The sequence below is a fragment of the Cryptomeria japonica genome, chromosome 3, assembly GCF_030272615.1.
Source record: "Cryptomeria japonica chromosome 3, Sugi_1.0, whole genome shotgun sequence".
NCBI lineage: Eukaryota > Viridiplantae > Streptophyta > Pinopsida > Cupressales > Cupressaceae > Cryptomeria > Cryptomeria japonica.
Genome location: NC_081407.1, coordinates 57,057,431 through 57,083,347, shown reverse-complemented (window position 1 = coordinate 57,083,347; position 25,917 = coordinate 57,057,431). Strand labels below are relative to the sequence as shown.

General features: G+C 34.0%; 1 pseudogene; it reads right to left on the bottom strand.

Moving 5' to 3' along the window:
- Nucleotides 1-23,980: 23,980 nt before the first annotated feature.
- On the bottom strand, nt 23,981-25,684 carry LOC131033542 (CHD3-type chromatin-remodeling factor PICKLE-like; annotated as a pseudogene).
- Nucleotides 25,685-25,917: the final 233 nt, after the last annotated feature.

Here is a 25,917-nt window from a genome sequence, read left to right as displayed (position 1 = left end):
AAAAGATAATTGATGTAGGGTCGATTTGATCATGATTCAGACTGACAAAGGACCAGTGTTGATAAATGATTAAAATTGGTTGACAAAAATCAATGACAAATTGACCAAGATTGACAAGGAGATCAAATTGAAAAGCGTCAATTGACATGATTAAAGAAGACAAGGATCGATGACGAATCGATCGCAAAATGACAAAATTGGCAAGGACAAGGATTGATGACGAATAGATGACAAAATGACGAGATTGACGAGGACAAAGATCGATGAAAAATCAATCGCAAAATGACAAGATTGACAAGAGGACAAGGATCGATGACAAATCGATCACAAAATGACAAAATTGACAAGAGGACAAGGATTGATGACAAATCGATCGCAAAATGACAAAATTGACAAGAGGACAAGGATCGATGACAAATCGATCGTAAAATGACAAAATTAACAAGAGGAAAAGGATAGATGACAAATCGATCGCAAAATGACAAAATTGACAAGAGGACAAAACCCTAATTCTGTAATCGATTAGGATTGACGATGTCCAAAATGATGATAAATGAGCACGCACATTGATGCGACAGGATAAGATCGACCAAAATCATGATTGAAGATTGTTATCGACAAGACCAAATTCGAAAGCGAGAAAAATGAAGAATGCAAAAGAAGGACTCAATGCTCGCAAATGATAAAGACCAAGTGCACAACATAGAAGAAATGTTAATGTGATGCAAGAACCCTAAAATAAGGCAATGCGCCAATGTTAAAGTATGACTCCGCAAGCGTTGACCATTTTTAGATGTCTACACTTGTTTTTTAAAGAAAATAATATCTATCTAATTCTCTCAAGTCTCTTTAACGATTTATTAAAATAATGAGCTATACCAGACAACACAACCTTGATACCATGTTGGATTTTGTGAGAAGCAAGAACCGAGCCAGGATTTTATATCTATCATAGATCACATGCAACTCAAGCAACATATGATTGAAACTCAAAATATCTAAATGAAGAGAAATTTAAAACAAGAGAAAAATAGAGACAAAGAAGAGAATTTTGAAAAGACTCTCACTGAGCTATCATTGAACTAGTGAAGGTGAGAGTCTAGTATTTATTATAAAGAAAAATAATAGCATATACATCCAAGGGGTGAATTAACTCCTACTCCTCATAAAAAGTGAATGGTTTGACCTACTTGGTAAATGTCAAAACATGTGGCATAACCTCCTTACATGAAGACATGAAAGGGTTGAGAAAGTTAGCACATAAAGCCAAAATAGGGTGAGAAACCCAACTACCCCATAACCCACTTAGGAAATTACAAAATAGTGGTTATGTGAGGTGGTTGAACAAGCCAAAAGAGGGTGTGTAAGTCAACTACCCATGAGTAGGTGGGAGTTACACATGTAGCTGAAGTATTTTGCCACTTGACCTTATATTAACCACTTCTAATAACCTAAGCAAGCTTAAATAATATGTGTAGGAAAATAAATACCCCCTAACATAAGAAAAAATAAATAACCTATACTAACAACAACACCATACTCGGAACTAATTTCTACTCTTCAATTTGCTTGTCAAGCTCCAACCTCCAAAAACCTTCAATTTCTATCTCATTCTCCCAATTTATTTCTAACTTGTTCTCCCTATATATATAGAAATGTATTAAAGGGGAAATCAACTATTATTTCCAAAATACCATGTCAATACAAGGAGGCTCTCCATAAACCTTAAAAATTGCACTAATTAAGCTCCACTTGAATTGCACATAGTTACCTCCATCTCAACTAGTCAAATTATGCACTTCCATAACTTTTCTAAGACTTAAAATAGGCAACTGTACTTGGGCACGCAAATTTCAAATGCATAAAATGGCAAGTTTCAACAGGAAGGGTCATGGAATGAAATATTCTTTCCACTCCAATAACGGACACCAAAATAAAATATTTTTAATATATGCCTTGTAGATGCCACCAACATGTGTTTATTTCCTAATAAATATGAAACATGAGGACTTGGTCATATATTCATTTAAATATTTAGGCCTTACTAAATCAATTTATTGACCTAAAATATTACCAACTAAACATTTACATAAAATAACATTATAAAAAAATTGGTGATGTAAGATTGGTCCTACACCCTTGGATTGGTACAGGAGCACCTCATCAACACTCAAATAATGACCCTAAGGATTAATAATATGATCATTAGAGTGACTTAGTGTGTCTTGTGTTTCATATATGCAATAAACCCCACCATCTAAGCCCATGTCACCAATTAGGCAATTTGATAAGCCAATTGGGACAATGTGGTCAATAGGGGTAGTAGATGGTTTAGTTTTGTGTTTGCTAGGTTTTAGAAATTTTTTATGAGTGTTTGGTTGATCCATGTAGGTGGATTCCAACCTTAGCAAGTATGACAACATTTTGTGCAAAATTGCAAAATTGCAACTTTTGTAAAATGCAACTTTTGAGTGCAAAAGTGCAACTTTTTAAAATTCAGTTGGGGGAAGCCTTTCTACGGCTCCAACCTACTCCAAATTTGGTGGGAAAATGTTGGAGAGTTTTATAAGCCTTGTATAAATGCTTCTCAAGGTTACTACTATTGTAATTGGAGTTTGTGAAGCAATAAAACACTAAATACTATAGTTTTCCGAGAAATTTTGAGTTTGCAGGGGTTGCACGTGCATGTACGGATTCATTTGAATCACACCATCCATGGATTAGATAGAGGGATCAAATTTTTTTTTGGTGGTGGTCTGAGGTCCTAATTGTACCAGAAAAGTGAGAACCCTCCATTCTTCTGACTACAACCTAGAAATTGAGGGTTTGGAGAGGGTTTTGAACAAAAATGGCCTTATCTTGCATTCTAGTCCATTAGAAGACTCTTCCTTTGGAGGGATGCAGGATAAACCTCTATAATCTAGAGTTTTCATGGTTTGTTTTAGGGGAAACTTGGTTATGTGGAGAAAAGAGCAAGATTAGGTAGGTTGTTCCTACTTATTATAGTTGCCATTAGTTTTATATCCAAAGTCATTCTATATACTCTAGTCGGTTACTACTACCGAAACAATCAGTCGGTATGCACAGAGTAGTTGGTTATAGAAGAAAGTAGTCACAGAGCCTAGTATTCACCGAGTTGTCTACCGAGTAACATTCCATGTCTACCAAGCAGAAACAATGATACACCGAGTTGACATACACCAAGTGAAACGTGTTACCGGATTCACTGAACCTAGACACACATGGGAAAACATGTTACAAGATCAAGGAACATAGAACCGTTATCACATTGGAAATTGTACTTAAAGATTGTGTATGATTTTGAGGTCATCTAACTAATGAAATATTTTGTATAGTTATTCATTCAATAAATCATGTTTGTAAGATCGAAGCAATGAACCTGATCACCAACATAAGAGATCTATTTATATAACATGGATTGAGATCAGATAGAGATATAGAGGTGTATGAAGCAAGACATGTGTGATACATAAGAAATCACTAAGTGTTATGACTGTTATAGAGACGCAGAGGTCACCGAGAAGGATTTCAGAGAACAGTCAAAGAACAAAGTAAATAGAAGGGTTTACCGAGTTACTTTATGGGTTACCGAGGTATGCTATAAGCAAGGTAATCTCATTTTGAGCACATAGAATCTGCTATAACATTCTAGATGTAAAGTTGCAGATATTTGTAAAGATTTTACTGTAATATTTTTAAGTTGTAAGAGAAACCTTTAACAGGGTAAAAGACTCTAACAAAGTCTATAAATTGTAAAGCCTTTAACCAAGTGCAACATTTAGAATAAGTGTTGTAAAATCCTTTAGCAAGGTAGATCTAAAGATCTTGATACTCCTAACAGGGTAAGCTATCACAAATACTTGAACATGTAGCTCTAACCGAGCAACCTTTATTATTGCAGTAGTGAAGTTGTGGGTGCCATCCCCACCACAGTTTTTCTCTCTAACCAAAAGTTTCTGTGTAACCAAAATATATGTGTTATGGAGTGAATCATGTATGATTGTTATGTATTTGTTTTAGCTTTATGTTATGTTACAACAGTTTGTGGTTTATGCATAACAGTGAAGATATTGTTGATAAAAGGATTTGAAGTATTGATTCACCCCTCCCCTCTCAGTACATTAGCTTTCCATATTGGGCCTAACAATTGGTATCAGAGCTTGAATCTTAGAAAAGGGTTTAATAGCCTAAAGAAGATCTTATCAATGGAAGGCTATAAAGAATCTCAGAAAATTGTGTATCTGTAAGAAGAGTTGGATCATGCTAATCAAGTGATTGCAGACATGCAAAGACAAATGCAAAAATCATTGAAAGCTAGAAGGAGATTATCTAATGATTTGCAGGACTCTCAAGAGTTAGTGGAACAAATTGAAACATCATCTGAGAACAGTATATCTGAAGAGATTGAAGAGATGATTGAAGAACTGAAGGAGAAGAACAAAGCACTGACTAATCAACTAAAAGCAATGAAAAGAGGACATGAACATTTCAGCACAAAGATGACTAAGAATCTTGATGCATTAAGGACAACTAAAGATAAAGTAAGAGATCTATAAAGAGAAAAACATTAGCTTGAAGCATTAGTATCTGAAAAGAATGATGAAATCACAAGGTTGACTAGGATTCAACAAAATCTATCAGATCAATTGGGCTATGCACATCATGAAGTAAATCTGAAAGATGAGGAGAATCAAGCATTGAAACTTGAAGTATCAAAGTTGACCAATGAACTTGAAATAGAAAAGGAATCCAAGGAAACACTAAAAAAGAGTTATGAAGCATCAAATATGTTGGATGAGCAACTAAATACAAGAAGACCCAACAAAGAAGTAGGACTCGGTTACGAAGGAAAAGACTCTACCGAGAAGGGAATTCATACAACCGAGAAAGGAGAATCATCAAAGCAAGCTGGAAATAAGAAGAATATCAAAGGAAAGAAGCCTATTCGCAACTATTGTGGAAAACAAGGTCACATTGCTAACATGTGCCAAATCAGAAAAGGTAAGCAACCAAATGTCACTAGGTCTAATGATTATTGTCACAATTGCAACAAATATGGTCACACATCTAACCAATGTAGGACAAAGTCTACTAGCAATTATAAGAAGGCAAAATTCAAAGGGTTTTGTAAAAACCGCAATAGATATGGACATAGTACCGAGGAGTGTTGATTTAAGCAAAAAAACTATATGTGGTCTACTCATTGAGCAAATACTAGAGGCTACCAAACTCAGACAGATCCTTACCGACAGTATTCTGTAGTACCATGGGATTACAATACAAGGATATGGTGTAAATGTTGTGGAAGATATGGACATATAAGTGCCAACTTCTTTATAAGGTTTAGAATGAACAACTGAAGATCATGGAGAAATCCTGGTATGACATGTTTTCATTGTCACAAAGTTGGACACTTGGCTAGAGATCGTAGAGATCAACCTAGAGGAGATACTGAGGAAATAAAAGGCAAATTATAGATGATTTGGAAAAAGAAGGAAATTATGTCAAATGAAGAAAGCACCTTATCTACCGAGCTAGGTGCACCTATTCCAAATTAATCAGTAAAGGTATGAAGGGATTGCATTATCTCAAAGGTCAAATCTTAACAGTTACTATTTCATCTTGTACATTAATTCAAAATCTACATAATTAAAGATACATTAGAAAATTTGAAATTTCATCAAAGCCTTTTGGAAGCTTGTCAAGTTGGTAAATGCACGAAGTCTGGCTACTTGGTAAAAGCATAAAAAGAAGTAGTGGTACCGAGTGCATTTAATGTTTTCTGACCTAACTGCATGAAGCCCAATGAGGTACAATGAATACTTAAAGCTATTGTGCGGTCATTTTTCACTCACCAAGTTTTCAAGAAAGCAGAGCAAAGTGAATCAAAGGCGATCAAACCTCCTCCAAAGCAAATTCAAAGGTATTTACATCAATCACAATGCATTATCAAGATAGTTTACCGATCATATCAAGTTGTTATTATTTGCTAAGTAAAAAGTGTCTGTTGTTTGAAAGTCTTCAAACCTTAAGGATCTTTTGTTAGAATTTATCTGAAATCTGCAATGGCACCTAAGATCCAGAAGCCCATTGTTGTTGAGAACATTGAAAAGCCCTCACTAAAATACTCTTTAACTCCCAAAATTGCATCTGAACTGGATGACAAAACTACATTTTCACTCATTCCAGATAGAATTTTATTAGTCAAGGATGTGAGATTCTTCACTAAGTGTCGAGTTGAAGAACTAGGTCATGTTGAGATCAAAGACACATATGATGAACTGTGTACCAATGGTAAAATGGATAGCAAATATGAACACATCAAAATCAAGGGATTGACCAAATCCCTAACCTATCCCCGTATCTTCAAACCCCAATGGGTCAAGTTTGTTCTGAGCAGAGTTCATGATGACTTTGTGTGGCTAGAAGAGCAACCATTTAAGATCACCAAGGAAATCATTCATTTGATCACTGACTACCCTATTTATGATCATGGCTGAGCTTAGAAAATGATATCACAGAAGGAATTGATCAGTTTAACCAGAGTAGAATCTGATTGTAGGGGATTGAAATTGAACAATGTCACTGATGCAGAGCTAAAGTTTTCCATTAGAGTAATAGGTTATTGTTTCTTCCAATCGGCAAGGGAAAACAGTGTACCCTGTGCAGTAGTCGACTTAGCATATAAAATTGTGAAGAAAGGCATGAAAATTGATTTATGTGAGGTATTGTTGAAAAACCTGTTTGAGAATCTCAATACCATAAGGAAGCCAAAGAAGAACAATTCGGCCAATACACTAAAATTTGGATCACTTCTAGTATGCATGTTTTTCTATTTTGAGAAATTCTTTCCATCAGTCGGTAAAGTTGTTTGGGAGCTACACCGACCAATCACCCATCAAATCAATGACTTCATAAAGAAGCTAGGTGATAATTTTAATGATATTATGGATGATTATTTCAGCAAGTTTCAGGAGAAGATGCATAACAAATATAGAATTCCACCCAAGTTAGTGGAGAGATACAAGGATGACATATGTTTTGAAGTGGACACTAATTACTACTATGTTAATGTTGTGGAACCGAGAACTCAATCTTTGCCACCTATGTGTTACGAGATTGATTTTGATATCACACAATAGAAGATAGATGCTTTTCTTACATTACCAAGGCATGCTACCGAGCTGAGGTATGGAACATATGAAGAAGTGAAGGAAAAAGTAAAAATGAGCATTGTAGTGCCCAAGGCTACAAGGAAGGCAACAAAAATAATCAAGGTATTAATAGAGAAATTTGGAGAAGGTTCTTCCTCCACTCCCGTCAAGGGCACTATAGCCATCACCGAAGAGGAATCTAAATCCCAAGAGGTAGCTATAACTCTGAGCACCGAATTGCCTAAAGGGAAAGTTTTGAAAAGAAAAAAACATGATACATCAAAAGTATCACCGACTCCTCCAGCAAAGCGACCTAACACAAGAGCATCAGCAGCATCACCGAGTAAGAAACCAAAGAATGTTGCCACACCCAAGGTAATAAAAACTTACAAGAAATCTACTCGGAGACTCATTTTGACTAAAGAGTCTAGTGACACTGAAACTGAAGACAAAAACAAATTTCAAATTGTCAAGAGTACAAAGGTAAATTTACATAGTGTTGAAAATTTTTGTGCTAATCTGAAGCAATATGGTGGATTTGGATCATTCAGATATGTAAAATATGAATCCAGATCTGATGATGAAAATAGACAAATAGAAGAGGTTGTCATCTACACACTATTGAAATTCTAATTGGTCCCATTGGAAGTATGTAAATCTCTTCCAAATGAATTATATTTGCATATTGACAATAGGTGGAAGTATGCCATGGACTTAGAGAAACGGATGAGAGAAAGAAGTATGGTACATCTTTTCCCAGACATGTCAGTAGATGAGATCACCGAACATCTGAAAAACTACCACACAAAATTCCTAGTCAAGCAAAGAGCCTTGAAATTGATGAATGGCCTTTACTTGGATGTGGAGAATGAGACCAAAGAAAAATGGCAGGAAATATTTCGAATCAAGAATGTTGGTGAGAAAGATAAAGTTGAAATAGTTGATGTCACCGAGCAAGATCCTGATATCACTGAGCAAGACCCTGTTGACACTATACAAGTTGATGAAGATATCATGGATTCTGAGGCACCTGAACAAGAAATGATAGAAGGGAATGGTTATTCCCAACTTGTATCCAGTGAATTAGTTTTGGAACAAGTTTAGCCCTATCCTCTGGTCAATCAGCCTATTTCAACTGAGGCCCCTCAAGATACAGAACAAGGCACAAAGGGTCACAAGTCAATAGCAGGAGAAGGTACTTCTCAAGAACAGACCTCTCAAGCTCCCTCTAGCAATGAAAATGTTACAACCAAGACACCAAGCTTAGAGACTCCAAACGACACTACAAAGGCTAAAGAAACCGACCAAAGTGTTGCCTCTATCGAGCAACCTACCGAGGGTCACCAAGCCTCACAAGCCATTATTTTAGTTCAACCGATGAAAGGTAAAGAAAAGAAAATGAAAAAGCATAGTTTCAAATTAGATTTGTCAAAACCAATAGTGTTGCCCAATGTTGATATATCCAAATTAAAAGGGCAAGCACTCATTGAATTCAGTGAACTATGCAAAGACAAAGCCAAACAGGAGAAGCAAATGGCTATTCAAAAGAAAAATAAAGTACTTCAGAAGGTGAAAGCACTCTTAATCGATATGCTATCTAAAGCAACCGTGACAAAAGATGCCGCCATCCACATTCAACTGGATGAACTCCTAACCAAGATAGAGACATCTAGAGTAGATGCATCTGAATATTTGAGCAAGTTAAAGAACAAGGAGCTAACTACTAAAATGATTGAAGAGGTATAGAAAGCTATTGCTATTGGCAAAGTTAAACTTGTCAAATTTATTGCTGAGTTGACCCCTCAACTCAAGAACACTCTTTATTTATTTCAGAAACTCTATACATTTTCTTTATTCATTAAAGATATCAAAAATAAAAGTGAAGTGATTGAGAAAGAGATCACTGATCTCTCAAATAAGTTGACCACTGAGCCAAATTCTATTCATAATTTTTATACAAAGCTACAAAAGCTCATGGCTCAACAATTGGAACTCAGGAATGAAGAGCACAAGATAAGGATGGACATAATGACCCTTCAAACATTATTCATTCCTCATCTTTCATCCGTCCAAGAACAGATCAACAAAGCTACCTCCCTATCCACTCAACAAGAGGTAAGCACCTTAGATGGACTAATTTCACTGTTAGCTGACATTACAGCTTAGAATTCACTCATGGACAGTGTTAAGGATGCCCTCTCTGTCGCTCTCACCGATGCCCAAATGAAGTACAAATCCATTTTTGACCAGTTGCCACCACCGAATGGTAACTAAGTTTTGATGTTTGTCAAAAAGGGGGAGTGAGTATCATATCAAAGTATACAGGGGAATGTAGTATACAAGGGGAGTATACCGAGCAGAACAAAGCATTCATATGCATAGTTAATTTTGACAAGAAGAGTAGTAAATCGACCAGTATACCGAGCAGTGATCACCAAACAGAACAAGTACAGAATATTGATCACCGAGCATGCAAACTTAGAGTTTTGTACAGTATATTGATAAGGGGAGTATATCTGAATATACTATTTCATTGACAAAAGTATATGCTGTCAGTTTTGTCAAAATTTTGTAAGTATATAGATTTTTGAGTTATGACTTTGAAAGTAGTTTTGTCAAACATCTCAACTAATGTCAAAAGGGGAGATTGTTACTACTTATTACAGTTGCCATTATTTTTATATCCAAAGTCATTCTATATACTCTAGTCAGTTACTACTACCAAAACATTCAGTTGGTATGCACAGAGCAGTCGGTTATAGAAGAAAGTAGTTACATAGCCTAGTATTCACTGAGCTGTCTACCGAGTAACATTCCATGTCTACCGAGCAAAAACAATGATACACTGAGTTGATATACACTGAGTGAAATGTGTTACCAGATTCATTGAACCTAGACACACATGGGAAAACGTGTTACAAGATCAAGGATAATAGAACCGTTATCACATTGGAAATTTCACTTAAAGATTGTGTATGATATTGAGGTCATCTAACTAATGAAATATTTTGTATAGTTATTCATTCAATAAATCATGTTTGTAAGATCGAAGCAATGAACCTGATCACCGACATAAGAGATTTATTTATACAGCGTGGACTAAGATCAGATAGAGATATAGAGGTGTATGAAGCAAGACATGTGTGATACATAAGAAAGCACTGAGTGTTATGACTGTTACAGAGACACAGAGGTCACTGAGAAGGATTTCAGAGAACAGTCAAAGAACAGAGTAAACAGAAGGGTTTACCGAGTTACTTTATGGGTTACCGAGATATGCTATAAGCAAGGTAATCTCATTTTGAGCACATAGAATCTGCTATAACATTCTAGATGTAAAGTTGTAGATATTTGTAAAGATTTTATTGTAATATTTTGAAGTTGTAAGAGAAACCTTTAATAGGGTAAAAGACTCTAACAAAGTCTATAAATTGTAAATTCTTTAACCAGGTGCAGCATTTAGAATAAGTGTTGTAAAATCCTTTAGCAAGGTAGAGCTAAAGATCTTGATACTCCTAACAGGGTAAGCTATCAAAAATAGCTGAACATGTAGCTCTAACTGAGCAACCTTTATTATTGCAGTAGTGAAGTTGTGGGTGCCATCCCCACCGCAGTTTTTCTCTCTAACCAAGAGTTTCTGCGTAACCAAAATATATGTGTTATGGAGTGAATCATGTATGATTGTTATTTATTTGTTTTAGCTTTATGTTATGTTACAACAGTTTGTGGTTTATGCATAAAAGTGAAGATATAAAAGGTTTTGAAGTATTGATTCACCCCTCCCCTCTCAGTACATTAGCTTTCCATATTGGGCCTAGCATAGGCATCTCTATGTGTCTATCTAGGACAAGATTTAGGAAAGTCATCATAAAATGTTATAGCAGTGGATTGTAGGCGTACAACCCTGGAATTGAAGGTTACTCACCATCACCCATAGAGTTGGTTCTTTAGTTTGAGGTCATTGTTTGGTAGTTCCTTTGAAAAATAGGCCTAATTTCCCCTATTAGGTCTCTTGGCCTATAAAGGGATCAACCCTTGTAATTGTAGACCTGGTCAAACCATTTTGGGGACCAGTACAACTTCTAAAAGAGTGTTTGAAATGGTAATTTTTTTGTATGGGTGTGTGGAACATCTTGGATTTAAGATCCATTTTATCGCCTAATAGGGCTACAAGCCTAGGGGGTAGGTTTCTAAGGAAGTACAAGGAATTGGAGCCTAATCTCAAAACCAATGCTTGGACTAGTTTCTAATGGCCATAAATGAACCAAATCATAAGCCCTTAGGAGCAGGGTGTTATGGGATGGTGTAGGGTAGGTATTGAGGCATTTACTCATCTTGAGTAGGCCCAAGCCTAGTGAATTTGTGAGTAGACTCATCTAAGGTGTGGAGTCCTTCCTTGCAAGACCCTTGTGATCATTTGAGGGGTCAGAAGTCTAACCTTGTTTGGACTTGTCCTTAGGTGTGTGGGCAGGGCTCTGAATCATGGATGCTTTTAGATCACATACACAATAGACCCTTAAGGAAGGAGAAGGATGTGTGGTCCAATATGTGGGTCACTCACTACCCATGGAATCTAAGGAACTACCTAAGAAAAAATGGGCTATTCTATTGGCTTTAATTTTTTTATAGTAGAGAAACAAAGTAACCCACAAAGTCGAATAGGTTCAAGTTGTTGCAATCTTGACCACTTCCAAAAAAATTTAATAATAAATTGCTCACTTAAATATACACTCCATTCACTAAGACAAAAGCAAGTATCATAACTACAATCTAGGACCTATCTTAGATGTAGCACTTGACATGATGTTGGGATGAGTAATGAAAACTCCTCTTATCTATGTCATATACTTATAAATTTTAGTTTTAAATATTATTTCAATGCCAAGAGATTTATTTACATTTGATAATATTTATAATTTTAAATTTATATATATCTACCAATGTTATTTCCTTAAGCTATAAGATTAAATACTTTTTATACTCTTTTGATCGATGTATACTTGTGTATATGGTCAAAGTAGCTTCCTTTTTTTAGCTTATTGTGTATCTAAAGTTTATTTACTAAAGGATGCATGAAACAAGTTTTAAGACCTTTAACTCTATATAATTCATTAATTTTTCAATTGGCCAAGTCTTTTTTTGAGTCTAGGCATCAAGTCTAAGTCTGCGATAAAAATCAACTTGCCAAAACCGAGATGAATACAAGTTTTGTAACAATATTTAATTTTCTTTATATCATAAATCCTTATACAATATATCAAAATATAAATATTTCAATCTTTAAAATATTTATAATATAATTTTAAATTATAATTAATAAAATAATTTACAAATAAAAATAATATCAACAATCTCAAATTTACTGATTATATAAATTAAATAAATTTTATTTAATATTATATAGATCAATTTTAATGATTCCATTAAAAAAAATTAAATAAATGAATCTTCTATCTCTTAATTATGTGTCTTTTAGAAAAAAATAAAATAAAAACCATCATCTTTTCATAGTAAACGAAAAATAAAAATAAAAATAAAATTTCAATTATATTTAAAAACATCACCTATAAAGTATATTTTTATTTAAGTAATAAAGTAATAAAATTAATATTAAAATAAAATAATATATATTATACTTATATAAAAGGAAAAATATTACCTTCAATTTTAGAGTCCGAATATGCTCAAGTAACACATGATAACATACGAAATTTTTCATAAGACTATAATTTAATTAAGGAAAAAAAAATTATAATATAAGTAGATTGCATTTTTTAAATATATTTTTTCTAAGAGAGGGAAATATTGAAAAAAGTAAATATAATATTTAAATAGTATTAAGAAATTTTATTGAAGTTTAATACAAATCAATAATTACCTTTTTTTAATGTATCTTTCTCACACTTGGAGTAAGTTTTTTTTTTAAGACGTTGAAGGTCCTTAAAATCTAACAATTCCAAATCTTCGCCAATCATATGTCTGTCATAAATAATAATATTTCTTATCATAAATTTAAATAAAAATATTTATTAAAATTTAAAACCATTTAATAAATATAATAATTTTTAACATATTATTGAATGAAATGGTTACTTGTACATATTTTCTAAATGAGTCATCTCTTTTCACAAATTCTCCACTTCCAAATGTAATGTCTGTTTACACATACAATATTAATCCATGAACTATTCATAACTATTTTACATATGTATACACTAAGATATTACATGAAGTACATTCTCCTAAATAGATAAGAAAAATATATGTGATCATATGTGTATATTCAAATACTTCAGGCATAGAATTGCTTAACTTGAAGAAGTTTAGAAATTCATATGTTGGAAAAATATTACATGTCCAATTATTCAGGTTTCTCATGTAGACCCTTTAGTGCCCCTAAAAAACAAATTCATATTATTTTCTTCCTATTATGAGGTATTAATTGAAAAAACTCTAAATTTAGAAGTTGATACAAAGTGCATTCCCTTTGACAAAAACTTTATTGAAACACTTTACATAGTGAAATGTTTTAGATCTATATTACAATTTATAAACATAATGTAAAATTGACAATATTATTTATAAGTTGTGCACTCGTTGTGAGACAATAAATGTTTTTTTAGAAGAGAAATAATTCCAAATTCTGTTTGGGATTTGATTGTTTGATATAAATATACAATGTAAATTATTGTTACAATGGTTACTAGTAATTAAAATCTAGTTAGTATTAATATAAATAATTTTGAAATATCGAAGAAATATATATATTATTTTTAAATTAGAAAATCATTTAATATTTAGATTCAAAATATTAAGTACGTAATAAATTTGTTTTATGGTTTACGAGTGTTATATTTACATGATAATTAGTTATATACAATATTCAAATATAAATAATGCAAACATTTAGGGGTATCAACTTTCACTATCATCTTAGACATAGACCACCATGAACCTACATAAATCATTTTCTCAAATTTTATATATAATAATCTGAATTGCTACAATTGCATTTACAAAGGTTACTCATGTGTAAGTGCTTTTGGATAAAATTGTGTATATTTTTTAATCACTTACACATACTATATGGATTGTGCAAAAATCATACCTAGACTAAAAGTTTAATTTATTCAAATTTGTACTAATAAATTAGTGTAAAAATACAACTCAAAGTTTCTCTAACCCAAAAAATGGAGTTTTCAATACTCATTTAAAGTTATCAAATTGGATAGGTATTTTCAATAAATTTAACTATGATCTAAAATAGATCTTGGTTTGTAATTCAAATATTTTTTCTTGGCAATAGTCTACTTATTTGATGCTTTAGAATATTTGGGATGGTATGGGATATCCTGGTACATTGTTTGGTAAAGAAAATATAAGTCAAGGATTACTTTTAGGCATGTCACTTACTGCTTTCTTGGATTTGATCCTCACAAGATGATCAAAATTAATGTTACTCATACTTCTATACCATGGCCAACTTTCATCTTTTTGCCTCACAATACATCTATTTGCATTGACTTCACTAATATTATACACATCACTTTCAATCCTACTTCCTTCCACACAAATATCTATTGAATACTTCCAGATGTTAAGGGGGATGAATCAACATATATTAAAACTTAACCATTGAATCATCATTTATTCCAACTATCATAAATAGAAAAAAATAAAAGATCAATCACACAAGGACACCAATATTTTATGTGGAAAACTCAATGTGGGAAAAACCACGATGAGAAATGTCTCACTATATGAAAATAGATTACAAAGTTTTAGGCTCTAGGCCATGGAAGCTCACCACTCCTGATTTGGACTTGCAGGCTAGGATGTACAACCTTAGGGAAAGAGATAATGGACTTGCAAAACACTGAAGATTACTTCTTCAGAGTAAGATACAATAGATCTGATTAGAAAGAGTATTCTTTGTTGAACTCAGTGCAAGCACATAATATTAATTGTTGATTATAATTCACTATTCTAAACATCTGAAACTGACTTCATCACTGCTCATTTGCAATTGTGCACCTTTGCACTTACCATTCACAAATTCCTATTCAAATCTTACAATCCTACAAAATATTTTAGCCTTTATATATCATATGCTCAAATAAGATACATGAATTATGTCGGTCTAATTAGATGTAATGTGTAGAGTATAAATAGTCAATCGCAAATACTTTCTTCAAAGTAATACAAAAGGAAAACAAGACATTTGAAGCATCACACCATATTGTAACACCTCATAATCACTCATAAATCATCGTGTTCTACTTCGTACACTATTACACAAACCAAAAATACTCAAGTCAACACTGAAAGATAGAACCAATAATGGAACCCAGTCAAACATACTCAATATACAATGTAGACCTCCACAACATTTGTAGATGCACAACATAGAATCACCTAACAAAAACAATACTATTTTAGAGAACCACAACACCAAAATCATCAGAAGTCAAAGGAATGTAAAGGCATCCTTGTAAATAGGTACATTGTCACTACATCACCAATACTCAGACCATCACAAAATCTACTATAGATCAAATAGGAACATGAAAACATAGATATAACATTCATTTTCATCCACCAACATAATAGTAATATAAAAATTAAAGATGAATCAATTCAGCACAATGCAGAGTAGAATATTGAATATTGTTTGACAAATATTCACTAAAATAGTCACACTTAAGCCAAAATTTGTTGTGGACATCTAAATACATCTTCAATTCTCTTAAATATCCATGAGTAAACTAGATATATCATCTACAATAATCACCATAAATCTCCATACATCCTTGTGAATACATGATCAAACTCAAGATACAACACCATTGATCACATACTTTTGGACCTCGGTTGACATCAATGACAACAAGTTTGACATCAATGATAATCACAAAATCATATTTGCAACAATCTCCCCCTTTTTCATTGATGAAGACACTTGTACAATGTCACAAATATTGGTGTTATGTGTGCTATTGATGTGGTGTTGATTTATGCTCTCACTACTAATTATTAGATCTGAGATTGTGTTTGAGTTATGTAAAGTTTTTGAGAAAACTGATTCACCCTCCCTCTCAATTTTTTGTCTTGTTGCCAACAATTGGTATCAGAGTTGGTTCCTTCAAAGAATCTTGATCACTTGAGGTGATCTGGGATGACAAATTATAAGAAGGATAGTCCAAGATTTGATGGATCAAACTACACTCTTTGGAAAAGTCGAATTGAGTGTCACTTGGGATGCATTGGTGAAAATTACTAAACATTTATATATCATTCCTCAGAATTGTCCTCCAACTTCATATGAGATTGAAGGAAAATAATGGACCACTGAGATAGGGGTGAATCAGTGGTAACCAAAAACTTTAGCTTCTAAATGATCTAGGCATTAATAACAATAATCTTAAAACTATGAGCAGAGATACAAAACACATTAACACACACACACAAAGAGAGAAAACTCATAACACAAGTATATAAAAGGAAAACCCATGGTGGGGAAAGACCTTGGTGAGAAATGTTGCTGGAGTCTATTGCTCCAATGCAGCCTCACAAGTAAGTCACTGATTACAAAGTTTAGGGCACCAACCCCTGTAGTTTATGGGAACCATCCCAAAGGAGCACCAACCCTAAGCTTTATGAGAACCTACTCAAAGGAGCACCAACCCCTACTTGAGCACCCACTCAAAGACATACAATGAAGATAAATTACAAATACAAATTAATCACCTTGTTACAAATGAGGTTTTGTAACACCTTGTTGTTCTGCTCTTATTATCTGCTCTCTTCTCTCTATATTCTTCCTATCTTTGAATTTTTCTCTTTGATATCTGCTCAATTCAATCCTCTTTCTCTGCCTCTCAGCCTTGGTTCTGCAATCTCAGATCACTAGTCTTTGTTGATCTTTATCTCACTATCTTTTCTCTCCAACTTACTTTGTTATTTTGTTGTACACTTCTTAGCTTAGCTGATACACCCTCTTCTCTATTCACCTTATTATGTTCTCTACAACTTTCCTCTGGCCTCTCTATGTTATGTCTCTGCTCTTCAACAATTCTACTATACTTTTTCTTTGTGTCTATCTCAACTCTCTATCCTCAACACTTTCCTCTTTAATCACTGATCTCATCTTGTAATCTCTATTCTCCTCTTTTCTTGCTCTCTACTTCTAGCTCCTGATGCCTCTTATCTCCTCTTCTCTTTCATATTTTTCTACACACAAATTTTTTGTAGTGTTATTAACAGCCCCGACTTCGTGTTATTGACACATGCAGAAAACACTTTTCTGCAACCTCTGTTTCTATAAAGCTTCTTCTATTTATGTACACAGACCCCTCTATTTTTCTGCTATCCAACACTTTTTTTATCAACTAACTCCACTTAGTGGTAATCTATGTACAACTCCCTCCAAACATATTTTCAAAAAAATAAATAAAAATATTTTCAAGCTCCTAACATATCTATCATGTAGGCTGATTGAATGCCATCATTCATTACACCATCTTCCATCTTCAGAATAATCACTGAGTTCAGATTACTATCTTTAGTAATCTACACGTAACTGCATCTCTAGTATCTTGTCAATTAGAAGTATTTCAAATCTTTTTCATGGTGGTGACATCTTCTTTCTGAGCTTCTTGAGCTACTAAATGATTCACCTTGTCTATTCATTCTATCTAGCACTATCTAAATTGAATGCCTTCTTTCAACAATCTCTAAATTCTTTTGACAACACTCTGTCTCAAGCACACAACCCCATTTTAAAAAAGATATTTTCAGTTGTAACTCTGTTCAACATTAATTTCATATCTTGTTTATGTTCTGAATGAAATAATTTCTTTTGATGTGTGTGCTCTTGAATTCAAAAATCAAACAAAAATCTTTCCCACAAAACATCCACATGTCACTCTACCACTTGATGTATGATGGGACCAATCTACATAATCATCTACACACAAAAATTCCACATGTGAAAGGAATCCACATTGGATTCACGGGTCGTGTTGATGTGTTTTGTAGATTGCATAACACGCGTGTTATACGTGTCGTGAAACAACAACTCTTCCTTCATGCGGGTTGGCGAGATAACACGTTGTTGGGGCTTCAAATTTACAAGTAATTTCAAGCACCCTACTATTGAAAATAGTGTTCACTTCATGGAAATGACACATAATGGATGATTAATGATTTGAACACCTAGAGTAAAGGAGGATATGAATAAATTAATTCCAATGGACCCCATGAAAGACTAGTGTTTTTGATCTGTAGAAAATATGATATGAACAGAGAATTAAAATGAATGAAACATGAAAATATAAGAAATACCCATTTCATAAAATCAAGTTTCCAAGCTCCAGTAAAAATATTAGATATGTACAATGTGTTTTTGGCTGTAGACCATACAGGAGATAGTAAGAAGGCTGAAAAGCCTATTATTTCGACTTGTATGAAAGAAGATGTCGACTTGGAATGAAACTGTATGCAAATGTCAAATATGATGAAGACCCATTTTAGAAATGGATTTTTCCTACCACCACAAAAAATATAGATTCATATCTGAAGTTTAAGGCTGCTGACCAAACAAAAACCCGAAAGATAGCTTAAAGAAAGGTTATTGACTAACTAGTTTGCATATTAATTTCAAAAGGTTTTGTTAATTTTAATGTAAAATGGTGACTTTCCACCCCAAAAAGGGTATGGTGCCCATTCAACCACATATATAAGTGGTTAAAAAATGTAGATATGGGGGAGAGTAAGAAGAAATATAATAGAGACTCTGGCATGATACTGTACTATTTTTTAACCTTTAATACAATCAGTTGTTTTCCTTCGCATATGTGTTGTGAGTTATTTCATTTTCTATAGGCAATTGTTTGTGATATTATCTAAAGGAGATAAGGTTATTCGTATTCTTACAGTGAAGTCTATGTTCCTATATTATAAATTTGTATTAAAAAGATCTACTCGTGGATTGTAATTGTTCCTTGTAGTTCTTCCTTGGATGGTCCTTTAAGGTTAAGGTTAAATTCATTCAAGAAGTTTATAATGTAAACATTTAGCAGATCTCATAAGAAATAGTAACTAATATATTTACCAAAGGGGTAGGTTTAAAAACTGTCTCACAAATCATACATTAAGTCCTAGGGAAATATAAGACTTTGTAGCCCAAATAACAAGAAAGACACTGGTCATTCATAAACAACTTTTTACCATATCAATTACCTTTACTTTAAAGCAATAGGAATATTTGAGTAGGATGTATATAGAATCAATTAGCAATAGTGTATACATATAAATTTAAAGTACAAATATCTAATAGCTTTCACAACAACAATTTTTGAACTCATCTAAAAGCCACCTATCCTAGGAACCTATGCCATTCTGAGATAGGGAAGAATTTAGATCAAGATACTCAATCTGCTATAAAAAGCATTAGTCATCAAAAGCCACTAGTGAATAGGTATACCCACCTAGGTCTTGCATAGCCTAAAGTGAGAGAGTTAGTAACCAAATAGGTTCACTCTATAAGTTGGCCAAGTCAAATTGGAAGGTTTGATAATAAGAGTTGGCATTTCCTTAGGACCTATCCAATCTGTTGATTTGAGACCCAACACACACCTTCTACCATTTTCCTTATCCCACATCATTTCCTCTTAGACCTTCTTACCCATGCAGGCTAGTGGCATCTATCTATTCTCTTTGGTATTTTTACCCCATACAACCATCTCTCTCCAAGTTTGCACAACACGAGATAACAGGGTGCCTTATTTACCTTTGTTTATTGTTACCCCACAAGATTATCTTACAGGGAATGACATGCCACAGGATAGCGGGAGGGGTCGCTATGCCTTGCTTGAAGTTATCCCACACAGACACCATGCACACACTTGCGTGGTGTAGGATAGAGAGGAATACATTTATCTTTTATCTTCGCTTTTCCTTATCCCGCGAGCTTCTTCACCTCCCTGCTTGGTCATGCGAGATAACAGGATGCATTTGCTTTTGTCTCCCCCATGTGATATTTTGTGTGCCTCTTAACTTGTGCGGGATAAGTGAATCTGCAATCTTCCCTTTAGTTTATTATCCCACATGACTAGCACATGACCTTTTCAACAATGCGGGATATCAAGTAGTGTCACTTTTGTGTTATCCCACGAGGAAATCAATACTCGACCAACATGTTGTGTTGTGGCGCAAGTTGGTGTTAGAGTTTTGTGTCGATGTTCGACCCTATGCCGAGTTGCTTGAGGTGTTCTGAGCATGTAATTAATACTTAATTAGCATTTGATTAATATAGTATTTATACTATAGTTGATTTATGTGATAGTTTGGTTATTTGATTATTATTTGGATGACTATTTAATATTTATTTTTATTGGCTTGGTTAATGATTAATTGAGCTTGAGTTATTTAATTAATGGATTTATTTTTGTTGGCTATTCATTATTTATTTATTAATGTTTATTTGACTATTTATTTATTTGTTGTTTAATTATGATTTATGATTTATTTGATTTTATTTAATTAATTAATTAATTAATTATTGTGGATTAAATTTTTAAAGTTTCATTTGATTTATTATTAACTTATTATTGTTTATAATAATATTATTTCCTCTTGTTACTATATGGTTAATTGAGAAAATATATTTGTTACCTACCCTTTTCTCTAACTGGTTGATTTTCGAGGGGGGTAAGTAAATAAAACTATTTTATATTATTTGCCATGATATTATGTATGGTAGGTATACAATATAGTTTTGTGGTATATTTTGATTGGTTCATGATTTTTTATGGTTTTGAATTAATTGTCTATTTATTGAGCTTTCTGGGAAGGTTGTTGGGTTACCATCTAGCATTCTGATTGCATTTGATTGAATCTTGGATTGATTGAAGATTTGGTGATTGAATTTGGAATTGGCTGGATTTGAATTTTCTAATTGGATTTGTTTTACTTCAAGTTTCTTGTCTTCACTTTGATTTTTCCAGGTTTGACCTTCAACTCTCTTAGTATTTCAATTTGAAAAGATTGTCTTCATTGTGTCTATTGGGGAATTGATTGTAGAGAAGATTTCATTGTTAAAGAACTAAAATTTTGGTTTGGGAATGTTTGAATTTATGTTATATACATATGTATACATGTATATATATACATATTAATGTATGTGTTAAGGCTCAAATTTGCACCCTACTAAACTACAAGTTTAGTAATTTGGCCTAACATGGGATTCACTTCTGCATGTGGGCAATGCGCAAATTGAAATGAAACCTCCGGTTCCTAGGCCGGTTCCTATTGGATAAATCGCCTATTTGTTCTTCTAACAACTGAAAACTTGGTAGGAAAAGGGAAGAGAAAAGGAAACAATAAAAATAAACTAAGTAACTAGGTGATTCACCAAACTTTGAGGGAAACTAAAATGATAATGACAGGTCTCTAATTGCAAAAAATTTCTATTTTAGTGGGTAACACTTCTGTTCTATATAGGCCTGCATAAATGTTTCACAGAAAGGTCCTAGACTGAGCAATCAAGGAAAATATATATTCACATGAAAGCTCCATGTTCTTGTGGACACAAACTGCAACCTGCAAACAAAATACACTTCTGCAACTAGGCTCTTGATGAGACAAAATAACAAGGAATAATACAATTCACTGGTTACCTCTATCAATCATGCTATGAACACAAAGATACAGAAAGAAAAGAAGGCTTAAAAAAGAAACTTAATAAAACCTTGCTCCAAAAGATGTTGTCATCATATATTCAGTCTCCAAGATTGAGTTACAGAAAGTATACAAGAAAATATGCTAAGGACAAAATGTTGTCACAAAAGCCTTCTCTGCATAATCAGAACTAACTCCCAATGAAGTGTCTTCAGGCACTAAGTACAAAAACCCCCAACTGATTTGGGTCGGATGCAAGAAAAGTGCCTCAAAAAGAGGAGTCTAGAAGACACCAAAAAGGGCTATAAACCTGGAAAAGTCTTCCTTAATAAATAATCAACCCAAAAGAGCACTAGAAACAGCCTCAAAACACTTAACCAAGTAATAAAAGCCCCCCAAAATGGTGGAAAAGTCCAACTTCGACCCTTTACCTAAAAATGCTCCAACTTCCCTAGATTTGCTCCATTTGGCTTCAAACAACCTCATGTTCCTATAAAGACGCTCTTGTCTCCAAAAATATCTCAACTCCTTTTGAATGCTTCCCAAGTGGTTATGAGTGATCCTATATGCTCTCCTGAATTAATTCCTCCTTCAAAACTAAGTCAAAAGACTAAGTCCTTTTCTTGCATGTGGATAAACCTTTGATATTTCAAATAATAATATTCAATTACAATTTATAATTGCATTGTAATTAAATACTTTTTACAAATAAATACCAGTCTTGGACCAAAAATGAAAACAAAAATATAATAAAAGTAAAACATATTTGACATATTAATAAACATTTATTTATCAAATATGTTTGATTTTTATCATATTGAATAAAATAAAGCCTAGCGGACTTGAGAGAGAATATGAAAAATGATAAAGGATTTTGATAACCCTAAAAGTCTTGCACTCCCATCGCATTTTTCATTATTTTGCAAAATGAAAACCACTTAGAAGGTTCTCGAGGGTTTGGTGCCGCCATGGATGAAGGTTATTGGACTTTCTGGGTCTTCTTTTTAAATGCAAATTTTTTCCTCTACAGGTATGAAACGGCTCCTTAGCTGCTACATTCTTTGTTAATATGCCATTGTTGAAAATACAAAGAGGGTTTTGCGTGTAACTTACAATTATTGCATTTCGTGAGAAGACATTTTTTTTTTTTTGGAAGAGTATTGTCAAACAATTCTCGTGACCTGTCTGTATTTCACATTTTGCATACATATTTAACAGAAAAATGACGCACTGTGTTTGTTTTTTCCACATTTAGCACGCACATACATTTTGCATTGGCCTACAACACGTTAGCCTTGATGATGAACAGGGGTTTCTTCGCTAGCCTTCCAGAAGCAAGAACTCTTCCTTTGTACACACGAAAATAGGAAGCAATTGCAGCTCTTTGCTCATTGCTAAGCCTTCTTGTTCTTCCAACTCTAAAACATCCACTTTTTTTCAGACAACCCTTTCATCTCAGTTTCTGTTGCCTTAAATTGAGATTCAATATTGGATTTATGTGAAATCATGGCTGCTAGTTCGTTCTCTAATAACTGTTTTGATTCCTTAGCAGATTCAAGCTGCACTTGCAAGTTTGCCAGCATTTATTCTAATTTAGTAAGTTGATTTTCTGTGTTTTCAAGTTTCTCTTTCGTTGTAGCTAGGACTGCTTCTAGATTAGCATTTTCACTCCTCAAATGCAAAAGTTCCTCCTTCAACTCTGTAAGCTGATGCTCTGTGTGATCAAGCTTCTCTTTCATTCCAGTCAAGACTGTTTCTAGATTTGCAAAACAGTTAGATTTTCTTGCAAAACGTTCTATTTTTTCAACAATTCAGAGCATTCCTCATTAACAGCTTGAAGCTTGGACTCTTTTGTGCAAGAGCTTCTTCTAACAAAGCTCTATCTTCTTGAATAGGCAAAATACCAAAACTTCCTGGAACATTCTTGTCAGTTAGTTCATCTAATTTTCCTATTCCTGCCTGATCTATTCCAGTTGAATCCATGGAAGCCAATCTCTCCATCTCAAGGAAATCATCCATCAAATCTACCTTGGGCACATCACTGAGCTTTTCAACTTTACCAGTTACCTTTTTTGATGCTGCCTTCATGTTCTTTCTTTGTGATTAACATTACAATGGTACCCTGCAACAGGAGGATTCACCTAAGCCTCTACCACGGGACTATAGGCATCCTCTTTTGAACAAGGATCCTTGATATCCATGGCTGGACACACTCCAACATATTTACTTGGCAAACACATCTTAGTACTCGTTACCACTGGAAGCTATAATTCCATTTGGATGACATGTTTCAATCCATATTCAACATCCTCTAATATGGCTGGCCATCTTCCATAACCATGCTTTATTAAAGCTCGTAGCAATTTCAAGTCATGTTCCTCCTTCCAGTACCTATCGGATTTCAGTCCAGGAAAACTACATTTAATATCATTGGTGAACATTGGCACCATGTAAGCTTTGGCTAAAGAATCTACTTGTTTATGGCAATGCTTTCGCTTCCCAAGCACAGTGATTGCTTGAGTTTGTTGCTGCTCGTCATTTCTCTTCAGTAGATCATCCCAATACTTTGCCTTATCTGCAGCACATATGTGAGAAGATTGATGATCCATCTCTTGGTTGTTCATCTCTTCAGCTATTACAGCGGCTTCCTTCTCTTCATCCACATACTCAAAATTTGCAACCTTAAAAGCCTTTAAAAATCCATTCTTCTCCTCTTCATCACTTCCTCTATCTTCATTGTCAACTAAAGAGCGATCTAGTAATCTGTCAATTGCAACATCATCATAATAAATCTGCCGTGACTTTCCAGCCTCCCCATTCTCATCAAAAAAAAAAAAAGATCTTTTTCTCCATGGCGTAATATATCATCTAATGTTTCCTGATTCAAAACTTTGGCTTTCAAGCGACCAACTACAAGATGCTCAAGGATCATTTTTTTCTTAGTCATTTGCATCATGCGTTCCTCAACAGTTCCTCTTGTAATAAGCCTGTAGATCATTACCTTGCTCATTTGCCCAAGGCGGTGAGCCCTGGCCATTGCTTGGAAATCTGCATGTGGATTCCAGTCACTGTCATATAATATTACAGTATCTGCAGTTGCAAGGTTAATACCCAATCCGCCAGCTCGGGTTGAGAGTAAGAAACAGAACCGTGTTGAGTTTGGTGCATTGAAATGATCAATTCGAATTTGTCTTTCAACTCCATTTACTTTTCCATCAAATCTGTTCATATGTCCATTTCTTGTAAGAGAGGTAATCTTCCAATATGTCTAGCATATGGTGGAATTGTGAGTAAAGAAGCACCCTATGACCTTGAATTTTAAGCTTGGCCATCATCTTGTCCAACAAAAGAAGCTTACCAGAAGCCTCCAAAAGCTTCCTATATGCTTTTTGCACATCTTTAACATCTGGTTCCACTCCTCCTAACATGTAAGGATGCCCACATAGCTTTCGGAGTTCCATCACAACATTATTGAGGGAAATCTGAGATTGACCTCGGCGAGCTAATATATGATAGTTTCGAGTCAGAATTGCTTTATAGTATTCTTTCTGCAGAGGACTCAATTCAACACGCAAAATGAGCTCTTTCTTGGGAGGAATATTTTGCATCACATCCTTCTTCAATCTTCGAAGAAGATGTGGGGCCAACATCTGGTGCAGCTTTCCAACTTGCTCTTCATGACTAATATCTTTGAATTCATCATGAAAATCTTCTAAACTAGCAAACTTCCCTGCATCCAGAAAGTGCATAAGCACGAAGAGTTCATCCAAGTTATTCTGCTTTTGATTAGATTGTGTTTTATCCTTGTTGAATTTCTGACTTTGGCACATGCTGGGATTGATCTTATGTAGAAATGAAGTTCGAGCACGGGCTCGTGACACTCATTTCATTTCCAGTCGATTCTGATTTCATTGAAGTTCACTGTTTGAACATGCATTTAAAACTCAAATACTCTGTTTCTTTACCAACTTGCTGCATTGGATTGTTTATCTTCACGATGTGGTATTGACCCTTTTTAAATACTGTAAGGTTTCACATTGAAATAATATGTCCCTTAAAACAG